The 5,228-nt window shown below is 36.8% G+C and overlaps 1 long non-coding RNA gene across 1 annotated transcript; it reads left to right on the top strand.

Annotated features, from left to right (window-relative positions):
• The first annotated feature begins 311 nt into the window (after nucleotides 1-311).
• On the top strand, nucleotides 312-4,724 carry LOC141586463 (uncharacterized). The gene is made up of 4 exons (XR_012519537.1): nucleotides 312-507; nucleotides 988-1,680; nucleotides 4,281-4,455; nucleotides 4,526-4,724. It is a non-coding gene; the product is annotated as an uncharacterized LOC141586463 (long non-coding RNA).
• Nucleotides 4,725-5,228: the final 504 nt, after the last annotated feature.

The raw sequence follows: 5,228 nt of genomic DNA, 5'->3' as shown, positions 1-5,228 counted from the left end.
TATATTATAACTTGTATATTTAAATATGTTAATTTTTATCTTAAAATGTCGTGTTATTAAAATTAAATTAAATTAAAATTTATTTTGGGCTTTTGTCCTTTTAGACCAGTCATATACTAATACTATAGAACGGTTCTATAGAAGAGAGAGGAGTTGTATTTAAATACAACTATTTTTATAGGATTGTAATTTCTAAGTTGTGTAACTAGTACGTCGTCACAAAATTTAATCCCATCCTTCCATTGCGGAAACGGAGAGGATTCTTCCCCACAGAACTTATGCCGGAGGAATTAAATGCAGAAGAATTAGGTTTTGAAGTTGTAATCATCAATTCATCATCCATTCAATTGAAATTAGGCTTTAATCAATGAATAGAAGAAAGAATCCTCAAAATTCATCGAGCAGTAACAATCATTTGATCCAGATTTCAGAATTCAACTATTTACCACCCGAAATTTGGACTCAGATTTTGGAAAATTTGCCGGCGAAAACTCTATTAAAATTCAGGTGCGTATGTAAATCTTGGTGCTCTATTATTGATAATCCCGATTTTATTCACATTCATCTTCAAATTTCCCAAATTTCTAATTTTGGGGTTAACAATAGATCGTTAGTAGGTCTCAATAGTTTGCGTCACAGTGGAAATCGTGAGATAGGGTATTTGTTGACACTTCGTCATCCTGAAACGCTTCGAAAAAGTGGTCTCATTTTCAGGAATTCTGATTTTTACTCATACCGATCGGTAGTTGTAATGGGTTGATCCTTGTTAGTAGAACTGATGGTTTTCCTTATACCTGGAAAGAATTGAGATTGTGGAACCTTGTATTCGTAAATCATTAGTAATTCCTGCTTCCCCATTTTCCCCATCTTTGCACACGAATGCTGTTTATCTGTTTGGTTATGCTTCTGTTAGTAAGGATTATAAAGTCATTGCGCTTGCTAAGGAAATGGGTGTGAGTCAACTGACTAGTAAGATGTATGTTGCAGTTTATACGCTCCGTGATCAACAATGGACTGCTAGACATGATTGGTTGGATGTCGGTATTCCAAATGCAATTGAGATGTCACGGCCATCTTATTGTTTATCAGCTGCTGTTTCCTTGAAAGGACTGGCATATTGGCTTGGGAAGGTTGATAAAAATAGGAATGAATTATCTCATATTTGTTCCTTTGACTTTAATAAGGAAGAAATCGCCTTTTTGGAACTGCCATCTAGTTGGGACGAAACAGGCTCACGTAGGTTTCTGTTTCTTCTTGGGAAATCACTAGCAATTTTCAGAATTTCTGAGGTTGCTTCCAGCATATGGGTGCTAGATCAGGACAACAAAAACGGACCATGGACTCAAAGGTTCTCGGGGAAATCAAGTCAGGATGGTTATGAACTATTCAGATTTTTTTATTTAAACCAAAAGCTTTTCTTTTGTGAGAGTGATGGTGGCTATTTTATTCGTGGAAATAAGTCGTATAATATTGCCAGTTGTGAAGTGCAGGAGTACAAAGGTTTTAAGGGCTTCAATTTGCAACTAGAATTGTACTCTGAGAGCTTGGTGTTGTCTAAAGGATACGGAGCACGCAATTTGAGGTTTTTCCCATGAAGGGAATGTATTAGCCTGAGAATATTTTCATAGCTTTTTTTTTTCTTTGGCAGTCCATCAGCCTTTTATGCCTAGAATTCTGCAGGTACGAGTTTTTGAGTGTTATAATTACCTTATATGTATGTGTCTGTTACATATGCTGCACTTCTGCAGTATATATGAAACTCGCTGTCATTTATTGGGAATTAACTAGTCAAATAACTTGCTGTACATCTGTTAAATTACTTTTATATGAATGAATGTGCTTGAATGCTTTGGAGCTGCAAATGATGATTTGAAGGATACGAGTTTTCATTTTCTAATCAGAGCTGCAAATGCTGATTTGAGACCAGCATCTTGTATATGAATAATATGACTGATTCATTTGCAAGGCGCTTTTGCTATGTTCTGGCTTTAGGGTGAGTATGCATGTTCGTAACAAGAGGCAAAGATCAGTATAAAACGAGACTTAGAATTTGGATTCATAACCTCTCGTGCGCAATGGTTTTGATGTACTGTTTGCAGAGTTGTGGCTATTTAACCAAAAACTGAGCAGTTATGCAAAACATTTTATGCAGATGTGTTTGTAGCTTACGGTTCAATTCAAAACCTGATTTGCCTACCTAATTTATCTGCGTGAATGAATATTACTTGGTTCATTATCTTTCTTATGCCTTACTACCTGCAACAAAATTATTAGATGATATAGCCGTATAATATGGAATATAGGTTGAAGTGTTGAATTATCTAATATAAGCCTCACACAAGTCTCCTAGATGACCGATGTGAGACATTTTGCAATGGATCATACCAATCCACCACGCTTTGCACCCTAGCGCCCTCACATATTGACTTTCCGCTAAAACCTTCTACCCCGGACAGACATTGCAATACCGGCATCACCCACACAAGTCTCCCATGAGTCCATGACCGGTGTGGGACATTTTGCAATGGATCGTACTCGTATCATATTGCAATAATGGAGTTACGTTAGGGCTGGACTACGCCCTGGTTTGGGTCGCTTTAGCAGGTCATGTTTTCTTAGTTTTCTATTATAAATACCAACTTGTTATAATCCTAAATTAATCGCAACTTTGAATCATTTATTCCAAATTTGCGTCCTTTTTAACACTGTCAAGATTACATAAAAAATTAATAATATTTTTTGGGTTGATTCCTAACACTTCCATAAAAAGCATGAAAAAAATTGTGAGAAATGATTGTTTCTCAAAAATAATACTCTTATATACGTGTAAAATTTACATGCTATTAAATCTTTAAATCTAAAACATCTTAACAATGATGAACGCCTTGTGTCCTATCCAGTTCACCAGTAACCAGTCTGTAAGGAATAATAACATTAATATGTGTTATTGGTACTTTGAGAGTGTGTTTCAGTCCTATTATGTCCGATCAAGCTTGCTTTTCTGTCAAGGGCAGAACATTGGTTTGGAAAAGATCCACATGGGGGTGGTACTTATTCCCGTTATTGGTATGAATCAACTCATCTTGTTTCTTTTGACTTTGATACGGAGATGTTCACCTATTTGGAACTGCCAAAGGAGTCGGATAAAGTAAGAGCCTTGAGATTTTTGTTCCTTCTTGGGAAGTCACATGCGATTTTCAGTATTTCTGAAAGTGCTAGAATATGGGTGCTGGAACATGACTGCAAAAAGAGGGTGTAGGCTTCATGGTTTTCTGGACATTCAAATTTTGATGGTTTAATAATTTTCGGATCCTGGAGGTATGCATCAATATTCTATTATGAGAATGACAATGATAGATGGTTTATAGTTTATACGTGGGACGAAGTCCTATAATATCTCTACTTGCCAAATACGGGAGCCTGAAAAATCTATGAGCCATAATGTAAGTTTTGAAAGGTATTTAGAGAGCTTGTTGTTGTCCATTGCTACTCATTCTTCCAGCATATTGTTGTTGCTATTCATCTTTGATGTTTTCAATTTGTTGCTATTGATTGTAATTGCCTAAAACCTTGCCACGTGGCTACAAAGAGAAGGAATTCGAGTTTGAAGCCACGTCTACAGAAATTTTAGTGTCAAAGTATGCAAATCTTTCTATGCATTGACTGAACATTGTTAGTTAGATGTTGTGTGACTCTTTTTACGATTGGTGTTTTCGGTTTCCATTGGTAGCTCAGAAGAGCTGGATATGAGGTTGATCTGTTTCTAAGAGGTATTGCTTATGCAAATCCTGCTTTTATGTGCATTTTGAGGTGGTATGTGAAAGTAAATCATGTACTTGGCGAGCTGGATATGTCTTTACTGTCATGTTTAATAATAAGCCTACCTGTTGAAAGCTGGCAGTATTTGATTATTAACAGATGCTGATCCTGACAGGAGAACCATGTCTTGACTTATCACTATTTATTTTCGTGTAAACCATCCGATTTATACTCAGGATATGACCAGGTAGGACAATAGGGTGGTGAATCATCCCATTCGAATTTTAACACCTCTGCATTTGTAAGGTCTCTACTATGAGATGTCTGGTTAACCTAGATGAACCCTTGTGTATTTTCAAGATAAATAAAAAACAAGAATGAACTCAAACATGTAGTTATTAGTTTCCTCTTAGCCACTGGGTTAACACTTATTTGCTATTCCATGCCGACAATTTTTTTATTGTCTTGCTGGGTAGTAAAGTTATACGGAGAAATTAATGTTAATTGTTTTAAGTTCGCAGAAAGATCATAGGACGCGAAAGTCAACAGCTGAATCTAGGCCACAATTGGAAATGGATAGCGTGGAGACGGAAATTCTAATCCGAAGCAACGACGTATACTTGTCTCAGAAGCTGTGGTCTCAGGCTCTCAGCATATTCGCCCAAGAGCGTCCGTCAAAACTCTGCTGAGATTCAGGTGCGTTTGTAAATACTGGTGCTCTTTAATTGATGACCCTGATTTCATTAATACTCATTTAAAACTGTAGAAGAATAATAGCGAGAAGAATCGGATTCTCGTCAGTCGTCATGCAACGCTTGGGTATAATGGATTCAGAGGAAGTAGGTTTTACAATTTTTGAAACTCTCAGATTAAGGAAAACTACCCATCTCTTTAAAACTCACACTAATGGTTATCTTTCCATATCTTTCCAATTCAAAGTAGCAACGTATACTTCTCGCAAGAGCTGTGGGTTAGCATGCTCTCCCAAGAGTGGCCGTCAAAACTCTGGTGAGATTCAGATGCGTTTGTAAATATTGGTGCTGTTTAATTGATGACCTCGAGTTCATTTATATTCATTTGAAACTATACAAGAACAGTTGCGACAAGAATCGAATTCTCGCCATCGAGTGCTTAGGGTATTATGGTTTCAGAGGAAGCAGGTTTACAATTCGTGAAATTCTGCCATTAAGGAAAATTACCCATCCCTGTAATACCTCAGAATTATACAGATTGTTAGGGAGTTGTAATGTATCGTTTTTGCTGGGATTTAGTAAGCAGTTGAAGCTTTGGAACCCCTCTGTTAGAAAATGTGTGACTTTCCCCCTCCCTTGTCCTTTTCGCGGCACTAAAGTAATTCTAGGATATGCGCCTCTCAGTGATGATTATAAGGTGGTAATACTCGATATAACTTAAGTATAATAGAGATGTCATTGGCAATCTATTCGCTCAACGATCATTTGTGTAGGACA

This window comes from Silene latifolia, chromosome 6 (assembly GCF_048544455.1).
Source record: "Silene latifolia isolate original U9 population chromosome 6, ASM4854445v1, whole genome shotgun sequence".
In the NCBI taxonomy this organism is placed as follows: Eukaryota; Viridiplantae; Streptophyta; class Magnoliopsida; order Caryophyllales; family Caryophyllaceae; genus Silene; species Silene latifolia.
This window is presented reverse-complemented; position numbering and strand designations above follow the sequence as displayed.